Raw genomic sequence first — 14,278 nt, forward strand, 5'->3', positions numbered from 1 at the left:
TACTCTTTGATTGCTTCATTGACGCCTTGGTCGTTTAGTAGCATGTTGTTTAGTCTCTATGTGTTTGTGTTTTTCCTAGTTTTCTTCTTCTAATTGACTTCTAGTTTCATATTGTTGTGGTCCGAAAAGATGCTTGATATGATTTCAATCCTCTTAAATTTATTGAGACATATTTTGTGGCCTAATATGTGATCTATACTGGATAATGTTCCATGTGCACTTGTAAAGAATGTGTATTTTGTATTTGTGTATTTGTAGGTGTTGGGTGGAATGCTCTGTATATATCTAAGTCCATCTGGTCTACTGTGTCATTTAAGGTCAATGTTTCTTTATTGATTTTCTATCATTTATTCACTGATGTGAGCAGACTATTAAAGTCTCTTACTATTATTGTAATAATAATACTAATCTAATATGTAATTTATCCCTTTTTGTCTTTTAATATTTGCTTTTATACTTAGGTGCTCCTATGTTGTGTGCATAAATATTTATGAATGTTATATCCTCTTCTTGGATTGACTCCTTTATTATTATGTAATGGTCTTTTTTGTCTTTTGTTAGTCTTTGTTTTACAATCTATTTTGTCTGATGTGAATATTGCTGCCCTAGCTTTCTTTTTGTTTCCATTTGCATGGAATATCTCTTTCCATCCCTTCAGTCTCAGTCTCTGTGTGTCTCTAGATCTGAAGTGAGTCCCTTAGGCAGCATATAGATGGGTCTTATTTACTTATCCATTCAGCCACCCTATGTCTTTTGATTGGAGTATTTAGTCCATTTACATTTAAAGTAATTGCTGATAAGTATGTACTTATTGCCATTTTGTTAGTTGTTGTCTGGTTGTTTTTGTAGTTCTTTTCTGTTCCTTTACTCTTCTTTTGGTCTCGCCCCATGTGGTTTCATGGTATTCTTTAGTGTTAGTCTCTGTATTTTTTGTGTATCTATTATAATTTTTTGGTTTTTAGTTACCATGAAGTTCATATATACTAAGCTATATATATAGCAGTCTATTTTAAGGTGATAATCACTTAACTTCTAATACATCATAAAAGCCCTATATTTTTACTCGACTCCTCATGTTTTATGTTTTTGATGTCATATTTTACATCTTTTTATTTTGTGTATCCCTTAAATATTTATTGTAGTTATAGTTGATTTTACTACTTTTGTATTTTAACCTTTATACTAGTTTTTTAAGTGACTGATGCCTTACCTTTACTCTATATTTGCCTTTACCAGTGAGATTTTTTTCTTTCATATATTTTCTTATTTCTAGTTATGGTCTTTTCTTTTCTGCTTAACGAAGACCCTTTAACACATCTTATAAGGCTGGTTTAGGGGTGATGAACTCCTTTAGTTTTTGCTTGTCTGCAAAACTTTTATCTCTCCTTCAATTCTGAATGATAACCTTGCCAGACAGAGTATTCTTGGTTCTAAGTTTTCTTCATTTCAGTACTTTAAATATATCATGCCATTCCCTTCTGGCCTGCAAAGTTACTGCTGAAAATCAGCTGACAGACTTATGGCACTTGTTTTTCTCTTGCTGCTTTTTAGATTCTCTTTTTATCTTTACCTTTTGCCATTTTAATTATAATATGTCTTGGTGTGGGTTTTTCTGGGTTAATTTTGTTTTTGACTCTCTGTGCTTCCTGGACTTGGATGTCTGTTTCCTTCCTCAGGTTAGGGAAGTTTTCAGCCATTATGTCTTCAATAAGTTTTCTGCCCCTTTGTCTTTCTTTTCTCCTTCTGGGACATCTATAATGTGAATGTTAGTATGCTTGATGTTGTCTCAGAGGTCCCTTAAAGTATCCTCATTTTTTTAAGTTCTTTTTTCTTTTTGCTGTTCTGATTGAGTGATTTCCACTATTTTGTCTTCTGGATCACTGATCCATCCTTCTGTGTTATCTAATCTGCTGTTGATTCTCTCTAGTGTAATTTTCATTTCAGTTATTGTATTCTTCAACTCTGATTGGTTCTTTCTTACATTTTCTCTTTGCTGAAGTTCTTACTGTGTTCCTCCATTCTTCTCCCAAGTTCAATGAACATCTTTATGACCATTTCTTTGAACTCTTTATCAGGTAAATTACTTGTCTCTGTTTCATTGGGGTTTTTTTTTCTGGGGTTTTATCTTGTTCTTTTGTTTGGAACATATTCCTCCATCTCTTCATTTTGTTTGACTTTCTGTTTTTCTTCCTATGAATTAGGCCAAATAGCTACTTGTCTTGGTCTTGAAGGTATGGTCTTGTGTAGCAGTGTCCCCTTTATAAACTGTGTGTGCCTGATAGCTTTGGCAGGCTGACTGGAACTGGAGTGGCCATGGGCTGGGGGAGTCCCAGGGCTTGCCATGTCCCGGGTGCCTTGGTGGGTCAGCTGGAACTAGTGTGGGCCAGGGGCCGAGGGCATGCTGGGGCAGCCTTAGTAGGCTGGCTAGAGTATCTGGGCCGTTGTCCCATCTTTGCTATCAAAGTGGAGGGGAAACAAAAAATGGCACTCGCTGGTGCCTCTGACCCTGGAGAGAGTTCCAGCAGCTCCCTGCCTGTTTGGCAGATGCTCTAGGGATAGTAAATGAATTTCCTTCATGTAAAGTCTAGGCACCTTTTAAACCGCTGTTTTTTTGTTGTACCCCAGGACAGGCAAGCCTGCGCACAGGAGCCTCAGTGCTATTCCCCTCTGCTGCATTTCACCGCATTTGGAGTCAGTTCCCCACTGATACCGTATCTCTGTCTCTCCTACCCATCTCTATGTGGTCTCTCTACTGTTTGTTGTGCAGAAGCTGTTTAATCAGCCCTCAGTTCTTCTTCAGGTGAAACTGCTCTATATTTAGTTATAGACTCAACGTGTCCATTGGAGGAAGTGAGTTCAGGATCTTCCTGGGACACCATCTTGGACCTCTCTCCTATAATAATTCTCAATGGAAGGAGTATACACCACCAAATTAAGGCTTTATAAATATTCACTTAAAGAATTTTTATACCTGAAATGTAATCAACATTATGGTGTAATTCATACTTTCTATGATGATTCAAAAAGGATTATGAAGAAAATTTTTAAATTGATGATAAAGTGCATTGTTAGCTAGGGTAAAGAATGGGACTCCTTACAAGCTGAAACTGGGAGTGAAAATCAGTTAAAACATCTAGATGTCGATTGTAATTTTACGCCAAAATTTGGGAGAAAACTAGAAATAACATGGTATCAATAGCACTTTTAGGAATATTCACTGATATGGAAAGACAATACAAAATTAATTAAGTAAAAATGCATGTTGCATAAAAATTCATAAACTCTAGGGGCCGGCCCCATGGCTTAGCGGTTAAGTGCGCACGTTCCGCTGCTGGCGGCCCGGGTTCGGATCCCGGGCGCACACCGACGCACCGCTTCTCGGGCCATGCTGAGGCCAGGTCCCACATACAGCAACTAGAAGGATGTGCAGCTATGACATACAACTATCTACTGGGGCTTTGGGGGGAAAAACAAATAAATAAAATCTTTAAAAAAAAATTCATAAATTCTAATTTAATAATTTAAACATTTATGTCTACAAATAGGGATATAAATGTTGGTATTCAAAATATCATATAAACATTTTGGAAAATATTAAAGTAAACAATTAGGAACAAGAAAAAAATCACTAAAGTTGACTATTTTATCTCTTGTATTATGTGAAAATAGCCACCTTGCTTAGAATATTTTTTAAATTCTTTTGCTATGTGTTTTAATTTTTCTCAAAAAAACATCTTTTTTTAATACTAAAAATATGAAAAATTGCCAAGAACCCAAATAAACAAAAATTCCAATGTCTATAATGCCACTATTGTTAATGTTAATGCTATATTTGTTACAATATGAAGTGCAAATCAAAATAGCACCTTATTTTCCCTCACAATTATTCTTGTAGTAAGACAAGTCTTTGAAGCTTTCATCAATATTAAGAGTAAACCTATGGTTTAATAATTCAAAAGACATTACCTTCTGCTTCAAACTAGAACCATCAGTACAAGAACCAATAGAGAGAGAAGCCTTAAGGTCAATTGAATTTTTCTTAATAGTTACCTAACATATTAGTATCTTCAAGAAAAATTGACTCTCTTTGAAATGGTTATGTTATAGAAAATGAAGAATTTTGAAAGCATTACACTCCACCAAAATTTGAATTATTATGTTGATAATTTCAATTTTAATATCCTCTCCAGAATTGCAAATTTCCTAACAATTATTAAATTATTTATATCTACTGACTTTTTAATCAAATGGTAAAATAGAGTAGAATATGCACAAACAGCAAATGTCCATTACACAGTAAGGCACTCAAGAAATAAAATTCTTACATTTTGCTACAGTTGACATAGGAAACAATTTAACAACAACAAAAAAGGAGCTCAGATGTATGTTATTTAAGGTATTTGTTTACTCCACATTGTACTTGTCTGAAAGTTGCTTAAACAGGCAAGTAATTCCATCTGTTTAGTTAAACAATAATATAACAGTCAATTTTTCTATAATACTATTGGAACTCTAATATAGAGCTTCTATAAATTATAAATAATCTATAAAATAATTACAAGTAGCATGAGCTCAGGAGGTGAAAATTCCTGGGTTCAATTCTCAGCCCCGCTAGTAATCAGAAGTTCGATCTTGGGCAAGTCATGTCCCTTAGCTTCCTCACCTTTAAAATAGGATAATAACAGTGCTTATCTCATAGGGTTATTGTGAAGATAAAAATGATTAACATCAGATACAAAAAAGCAGTATATAAAATTTAGTTATGATAATCGGTATTATTTCTGCCAACAGTACTATATCTACTACTGCTATTAGAGTTAGTAATGCTTAAGATAGTATCATTTGAATTTTATTTGCAATAAAAATTCAATAACCTTTTCTGATAGCCCTTGATAGAATATTAATTTTAATTTCCTGATCATGGCATCATTCTTAATGTACAGCTGAAATATCTTAGTGTTTGGTGGGAAAGAAAAAAGCACTGGTATGTAGAAACATTCATTAACTGCAGATTATTATGTGAAAAATTTTAAACATTATCGAATTTTTACAACAATCTTATTCAGATTTTACAGATGCTGAAACTGAGTTATACTCTCTAAATATCTGACAGAGCCAATATTGCTTTCTCTAGACAAAGGAAAAAGTCTTTGACTTACAATAGCATAATTAAGCTGTTCTTTAGGCTTAACATAAAGTAGCCCCATGTGTTTACTTTTCTGATGTTTGAGTGATGCTAAATTGAACATTATCTATTTGGGGAAGATGTAGGACTATGGAAGTTTCTAGGGACTGAGGGATCTATCTTGCCTAAATCACAGGGAGTTTGTGAGGGTGCAAGGAAATGTTTATGGAAACGTTTTGTGAACTGTGAGAATATATGTCACTGGAATACTACATAGCTTTGAGAGCGCTCTTGTGAATTTTTGATAAAATTGGAGTATTCTGTAGAATTTTTAAAAACTCAAGTTGGGAGTCCCACATACCCAAGCAGAGATGCAGTTAACTTTTTCTTCTTACTTATTTATACCATTATCCACACATGATTTCTTTTTTAGAATACTGTGTGCTAAATGTTGTTTGGTTTGTATTCCTTTTTTTAAAGAAAAATATGCTGTAAACATTAAATAACAGTCCTTGACAACTTGCTTGCCTGTTGGAATTTGTATGCAGAGATAATCCCTATATTTCAATTTTGGAATTATTTTTATAAAACACATTATTAACTTCTTCAAGAATAATTATTTTAAAAGACATGTATGCTTATTTTGATTTTACAAAAATTTTTAGATGATATCTCCTTTGGCTATCCTATATTTATTTTAAATAATAATGTTTGCAATGAAACCAGTAGTTTGTAAAGCAATAATTGTCATCATCATAGAATTGGTAGCCACAATAGCTAATAATTTCTGAACACTTATACTATGTCAGTCAGTCTGCTAAACACTTTCTTTCTTTTTTTTTTTTTTTGAGGAAGATCAGCCCTGAGCTAACATCCATGCTAATCCTCCTCTTTTTGCTGAGGAAGACCAGCCCTGAGCTAACATCTGTTGCCAATCCTCTGCCTTTTTTTCCATTTTTCTCCCCAAAACCCAAGTAGATAGCTGTATGTCATAGTTGCACATCCTTCTAGTCGCTGTATGTGGGATGCCACCTCAGCATGGCTGGACAAGTGGTGCGTCGGTGTGTGCCTGGGATCCGAACCCAGGCCGCCAGTAGCGGAGCATGCGCACTTAACCGCTAAGCCACGGGGCCACCGCTGCTAAGCACTTTCATTATGCCATTTCATCTTCACAACAATCTCTTGAGGTGACTTGTGTTATTATCTCTGTTTCATAGATTACCAAATTGAGGTCTCAAGAGGTTTAGTTAATTTCCCCAAGATATGAAAGTGAGAAAAACAAAGCTAAAGTCTCAAACATGAGTGAAGATTCAAAGAAAACTGTCTGAATTCAAGACCTATGCACCACTGTGAGATGCAGCATCTTGCTGAATTATGATTACTATGTGAAGTTTCTAGTTAAAGCAAGTTAGCAAGTATACTCTTTTTTTTCTCTCTTTAATGTAGTATGAATATCTTTTTAAAAATATATGCTAGTGTTCAGTATTTTCAGCTAAATTTTTGCTTCACATCCACTTATTACCTATTGAAAGAAATGATTGTGAAATCTTAACTATTGTATTCTAGTTTCTGGCACATCATCATCCTCATTGTCATCCTTATCATAAAACATTTGAATAACACTTACCATATTGTAGGCACTGTTATAAGAGCATTGTATAGCTTCAATATCCTCAAAATTCCACTCACTTTCATCTTATGGAATGAACTGCACTCACCTTTACTAGATCCAGTGTCACTGAATTCCATTATTAGCTCTAAAAATGCACCATATCAAGATATATATGCTTGCTTTAATTTAGTTTGGATTTCTTTAAAAGTTGCATTCAAATTATAAGTTAGGTCACTGTATATTTTACATGTGAATTGAAATACTTTTGAGAGTGAAAAGGGCACTAATAACAAATGTTCCAGGACAAGAGGAATAATGTGGGACTATCCCAGCAAACCAGGATGTCCAGTCAGCCCATTCAAAATGAATAAATTAAGAGTTCTCAATAGTACCAAATAATTAGGCTAAGTGAAATTTCCTTTTTATTTCTTTGTTGTATGAGTATATTTTTAAAAATATATGCTAATGCTCAGTATTTCTAGAGTTAAGTCATTAATTCACATCCACTGTTACCACATTTGGTCATATCCTTAAAGACATAAAGATTGCATTCTAAGTTGTAGACTTATACATAAAAGAATCACTAGAGCATTAAATTTCAGCCTGTATTGGACCCAAGAAAACATGTTATTTGGCAAGTTCATTTTACAGATAAGGAAGGAGATCTCAACACAAAGTTGGTTGAGGCAGATCCCAGACCTTTGTATTGCATCTCATTGCTTTAAATCCCTAGAGATTTAAAGTCTGGGGACAGGGGGTTTCTGTCAAAACAAAGTAACTTAAAGTGGCTCAACACGCTTACATTTTGATTTAATATGTAAATTATTTGAAGAAGCTTAAATTTATATGTAGGCTTTATGAATTAAATTTCAGAAATATCATAGGTTTTGATAACAGAGTTTCAGCATGATAATTTTGAGCTTTTATGTCACTCCTGGTGACCCACTGAAAGAAATGATTGTGAATTCTTCGCCGTTGTATCCTAGCTTCTGGCACATCATCACCATCAAACATTCGAATCATTCTTATGTCTCTAAGAGGATTGGATAGATTATTTCCTTTTATCCTCACAATCAAATAAGATCAAAACTATTAGTACCATACTGATTTTACAGATAAGGAAACTGAGGCACAGAGGGCTAAGGTACTTGGTAAGTGTACACAGCTGGAAAGTGGCAAAATCAGTATTTAAACCCAGAATCTGGTTCTTCAGCCTCTGCTCTTTACCTTTGTACCACGTTTCTTCCAATATATGTTTTGTTAATGTATCCATTAGCTCATCTGATTTTCAGCATCGTCCAGTGAAGTAATCAGGACAGCTATTATATTCTCAAAATTACAGATAAAAATAATCAGGCTCAGAGATATTCAAGTGCCTTACCCAAGATTATGTAATAAAGAAGAGGTAAAAGTTGCTTCTGGAAAGGGAAAACCTAAATAAAATTCCTGCCCTCTTTCAACTACATAATCATAAATTATCAGGCTAGAATATATTTGAAGAAGAGTGGGCTATATTGAAGACATTCTAAACTTGAATTCAATTCTTTTTTCTCAGATTAAATACATATCAAAATATCATTAATATTACATCATAACTTAGAGGGCACGAGCAGAAATGCAGACACAAGAGCAAGGCAGAGCATAATTTTGCAAATGCCTCTAATAAACTAATTGCACAGAGTATGTCAAAGGCTCAGCAAGCAATTTTATAGAGGAGGAGCATGATTCATCAGCCACGCCCACTCCCATGTATAGCTCCTCCACAGTCTTCTTTACTGCGTATCTTTTGTGTTTCCTGCTTTAAATGCCCATTTTAGAGAATCATTAATCTAACAGGAGTGTGTACTGGGAAATTCATGGTAAGCTGAATGCTAATATAGCTTTTGCTTACTTTCTTTTTTCCTTTAAACTTGAGTAAATTGGGAGTCTATATCAGTAATGTCTGTAGCCTTATTGTTCTTATATAATCTTCAAGCATTGAACTCCAGAATAATGATCTTAATCTACTCCCTGGGGCCCTTGAAACCTCAATTTATTTACCTAAAACAAAAAAAAAAGTGATATTCTAATTACTCAGTAGTCATTAGTATCAAATAAGATAATATATAAAAAAGAGCTCTATAAAATGTAAAAAATTTATTGAAATATAAAACAATAAGTCGATGTAAGTCACATAATAGGTCTTAACAAATGTTATGAGCTCTACATATGGTTCTTTTCCCCACTTTTTATGACATACTTTTGGTATTTGGAATTGTGATATAAAGTAGATAAAGAAGTAATGGCTAAGATATTTTAGTGGATTAGAGTACTTTTGATTCTCTTTTCCACAAGAATAATAGCTGTAAAAACTTCTTTCAAGACTTATTTTTAACTTACCTACTCATTTCCAATTCAGTTCTAGTTTTTCATTGTTTTTTCATCCTTCACCACCTCCCTGAGCAAAGAACTACTGATCCTGAAACTGGATAAACTAAATCAGATTCCATCCAAGCAGTTCCTACTGAATAGAATGAAAAATGAGGTCAGTTGATTTGCGTACTCAGAGAAGATAAATACCTAGAGTGAATAAATATTGCATGCTTATGAACCTAAAATTAAGCTATTAGAGGAGTAAAATTTCTGGTCTCTACTCTGCACCAGTTTCTGACCATGTTTTATTGCCCCTCCTTTCTTCTTCCATCTCAACATCAAACAGGACTAATTCAAACTGAACATCTTGGTCCCATACTTTCTAATTAGTAGAAATCTGGCATCTTGCACTACTGAAATTTTCCTATTCTACCGAATGATTTCAATCTTTATATTTCACTTGTTCTTTGCACATTGGAAATATTATTCATAATTTTCTTCTTGAAACTTTCCCCTGTTTTGCTTATGCAAAATCAGTTTTGTGTAATTTTTATTGTTTATTTACGAACATTCCTTCTCAATCCCCACATCTAGTTCCTTTTCTCCCCCTTCCGTTTCCTATTGTTACCTCTGTCTGTTTCTCTCTCCCCTCAATCTAAAATGCCTCCCTTGGTGATTTCATCCATCTCTGGTTTATTAGTCATACTCTAAAGGCTCCTAAATCTGTATCTCTAGTCCAGGTCACTATCCTGAGTTCCAGATAAATACATAACTAAGTACGGTACGTCTTCTCCTAGCTCTCCCAAAGACATGTGGAACTAAACACACCAAGTGTGAAACATGCTTGTCCTCACTGTTTCCTATATTAATTTGTGACACCATAAACTAAGTTGCTCAAACTAGAAATTATGGAAGCAATTTAGACTACTCTTGCACCTTTTATCCCTTCTTTCAGATCTATTTGTCTTTAAGTTCTGTTTATTCAACTTAATATATTAACTATCCCCACCTCTGCAGTTTCTGGTCTCATAGTGCCTTGGATATTAGCATCTAGTCTGATAGTGTCTAGCATTATAATGTAAAGACACCACGGTTGGGAATGCCTCCCCAAATGCCTCTTCCCAACTGCAAATTAGATACTTAAGAAAATGCAAATTGAGTTATTTCTCTCTTAAAATCATTCAATGGCCTCTATTAACTACAAAATAAATCTTAAACTTCTAGAAATGGAATGAAACATTCCTTATGATATACTCCTTCTTACCTTTGTAATCTATACCGTACTGTTTTTTTCTCACTTCTTAAACTATCGTAGTATTTGGCTTCCTCCACTTCCAGAACATACCATAAGGTATTACGTCCTCAGATCTATACTCACCTTTTTCATCTGCCTGGAATGTGCCCTTCCTTTTTATATCCTACACATCTATCAAGGTTCAGTTGAAGTATCAGTCTAGAGTAAAATGTTCACTGTAAAACTAACTCAGGATTATCTTGCACATCATTCTTTCTTTTTTTTTTTTTTTGGTCAATTAAACTTTTTTTTGCCAGATCCATGTGCAGTCATTGACTTAGATGCTTTTACATATCTTGTGGTTATTCTTCACTACTAATTCCACTCAAGCATCACCTTTTTTTTTACTAGTTAGATCTCTCATTTCTCATCTCAGGCATTTCATTTGCATTTGATTACAAACATTGCTTTGACTCTGCCTTCCCTTGAATAAGCTGGCACTTACTCACCATCTATACTCATCTATTGTCAGGTTACCTAATACCTTGCATAACCAGCCTAGGCTGTCAGCTACATTGCAGACGAACATTAGAGATCCTTACTGTGAGCTATGTTTCCATATTACATGTGTTGCTGTGTCAAGACAGATTGCCAGTGGATATGTGCAATCTCTCTGTTGGGGAAATATAGCACTTGGCATTGAACACTTAGTCGAGTCATTGTGGGTCAAAGGCTTAGTTATTTCACCACACCAACCATCAGATGCATGGCATCCTTCATCACCTCTTGTTCCTATTAAGTGAAAATTTTCAATAAAATTTCAAGGTTATAATGCAGATCACAGATGTCAGTTCTCATGTAAACTTAAGCCCCTTAATCCTTTTATAACTTTAATGAGGTTTAATTTATGTACAATAAACTGCACATATTTAAATTGTACATTTTGATGATTTTTTGACATATTTAGAACATATTAAGCCATCATCATATTCAAGGTACTAAACATTTCTATCAAACCCTACAGGTTCTCATGGTCATGTTAATACATGCCTCTCTCTTTCCCATCCCCAGGCAAAACCTGATCAGATTCATGCCACCATTGAATTGATTGCATATTCTAGCATTTTATGAAAACATAATAACATCATATGCAACCTTTTCTCTACGTCTCCTTTTACTCAACGAACTGATTTTGAAATTTTTCCATTTTGTATGTAGCAATAGTTTTTTCCTATTATTGCTGAGTGGTATTCCATTGTATGGACATAACCGTACCACAATTTGTTAATCCATTTTCCTGTTGATGATATGTGTTGTTTCCAATATTTGGTTATTATAAATAAAGTGTCTATGTACGTGAATACACAACTCTATTATATGTTTTCATTTCTCATGGTAGTGAATTGTCAAACTTGTTTCCAGATTGGTTTACAGTGTGTATTGGTCTATATTACAGTACAAGGTAGTCTTTTTAAACTGCCAGGATTCAAATCTTGGTTATTCAGATGGTATGTCTACAACAGTGGGCAAGGAGGTCTGTGCCCTACTTCTCTCATCTGTAACATGGGGATAAAAAATAGAACCCCATTAAATGGTAGCTATAAGCAAAGATAATAATGAACATGAAGTGTAAAATACAGTCTTTGAAAACATACTAAATGTTCAAAATTGCATTATCATTATTGTTATCAATTTCATGACATAACCTAACTGGCAGATCGTGAAAAAGAAATCTTTAATTGATTTACCTTCAAACGACAACTTAATAACCATACAGATAGAGCCTCAGTGAACTGGTTTATTCAAATAAGATGAAACTGTCCATAAATGATATGATTGGTTTGATTTGTTTCTCTTGGTTTCTGTATACTAATGTGCAATTAACAAAGTCTATTACTTAAGGATCATATGGATAACATTGGCTGCTACAATAAATTAACTCATTTCCCAGTTAATCTGCTGTAGGTTTATGCGTATGTGTGATGATTTTCTCTTATATGGTAAAGTGATTTCCTTGAATTATAAGATTATTAATTTTTAAATTTTATGATAATTGATTTTCACCCTTATGAGGATATTTATAATTTACCTTTCTTATTATTTTTACAAGCTAATTTGATTGGTTACCATTATGAAAGTCCTGACAAATAATTTACTTCCCTAAGCCTTATTGAAATTACATTACACTGCATTAGGTATTAGATGATTTGTGTAGTTTATTTTTTAAAAATGGAATAAAAAATTTATCTTTATATTAACTAGATATTTTCAAGGTCTTTCTTTTCTATTTCTCTTGGGAAATGCTTGTGCTGTTACTTTGTGTATAGGACAACTTCTATTTAACTGATACATTTATACGAATAGGGTTTACCAATCTAATTCGAGTTCGCAATTGATATATTGTGATCTGTTTGCTTAAGTAACAGTGAATGTGATGTGCTAGAAAGGTTTTACAAACAAGCTGTGTTCATTACCTGCATCTTGGCAGGGTAAGTCCTCTTGACTAGTGTTTCAAAAGCTCCTAGTGTGTAACTGGCTTGCTTTTAGCTTTCCGGTAACTTCAATAAAAGCACTGAGTAACTTTTTCTAAATTGTAAGAGATTTCCATCTCCCTAAGAAATTAGTCGTTTTAAAGAACACAATGGGCAAGAAGGGTAGGAAGAAAGAGAGTTATGGGGAAGAAAGGAAGGAAAGAAATTCAAGTTCTTTGTGGAGAACAGTTGAGAAAAATAAAATACAAAATATTTACTAACTCAAGACTACAAATTACATGTACTAATGCAATAAATAATAGATAAATATACAATGAGAAGAGAAAAGAGGAAAACAGCAGTCTATTTACTTTAAATTATCAGAATATTATTGTAATGTATTTCTCTGATCTCTGCCTCTTATACTCACATATGTTAGCACAGGAAAAAGTGTTTTTAAATACAGAAGCACATATAAAGTGAAATGCAAATAACGTTTTTGGGGAAAATGACAAATTACTAGAGCAGGTTACCAAGAATGTCCAGAGGCTATAGGTTCTTTCTTCTACAATGATTAAAAAAATAGAAGAAAAGTAAATAACCAGAAAAAAAATTTATTAATCTTTCAAGATCTTTCAAGATAGATATTTAAAATATTAAGATATTTCAAGATAGGTTGTTTCTGACTCCTCATAACCACAACCATGAGTGCCAAGATGGACAGCTTCACACACGCCCCCTTATGAACATATGCATGCCGTTCTCTGGAATAGCAATTTGGGATCATAGATTATACTGTATTCAATTTGATTAAGTACTCACAGATTTGTCTTCAGACTGACAGCACCACACTAACTCTTACCAATAGTGCATGTGTGCTTCTGAATCACCACACCACTTGCAAAATTTGGCATTATACAGTTTCATTTATTAAACAAATATTTGTCTAGACCTGCTCTGTTCCAAGCGCTCTTCAGGAGGCTAGGCATGAACAAGACATTCTTTCTAATTTCTGCACTACTAGTCAGGTGAGTAAAAAATTATTTATTTTTCTTATTGTAATTTGCATTGTTTTAGTCACTAATGAGTTAGAATGTCACTTTTTTGTGCAAGTTATTCATTGGTTTTCCTCTTCTGTAAATCACTTGTTTGTATCTCTTGCCTATTTCTTTATTGTGTTTCCTATTTTTATATGCTAGATATTAGTTCCTTGTCTATTATAGATGTAAACATATTCTCAAAATCTGTGAATTGTTGGTTATCTGTCCATCAATAAAATTTTAAAATTGTGATATAATTAAATATTTCAATCATTTTCTTTGAGTTTTATGCATTTGTAGCTTAGTTTAAGAAATTCTCTCTAGAAAAAAATATTATTTTATATTATCTTTCTTATCTTTTTTTGTCACTTCATCTTTAACATCTATGTCTTTAATCCATGCAGATTCCCTGTTGGAATATGGTGTTACTATCGTCTTTAATTT

The sequence above is a fragment of the Ceratotherium simum genome, chromosome 15, assembly GCF_057802395.1.
Source record: "Ceratotherium simum simum isolate JZ-2026a chromosome 15, ASM5780239v1, whole genome shotgun sequence".
Taxonomy (NCBI): domain Eukaryota; kingdom Metazoa; phylum Chordata; class Mammalia; order Perissodactyla; family Rhinocerotidae; genus Ceratotherium; species Ceratotherium simum.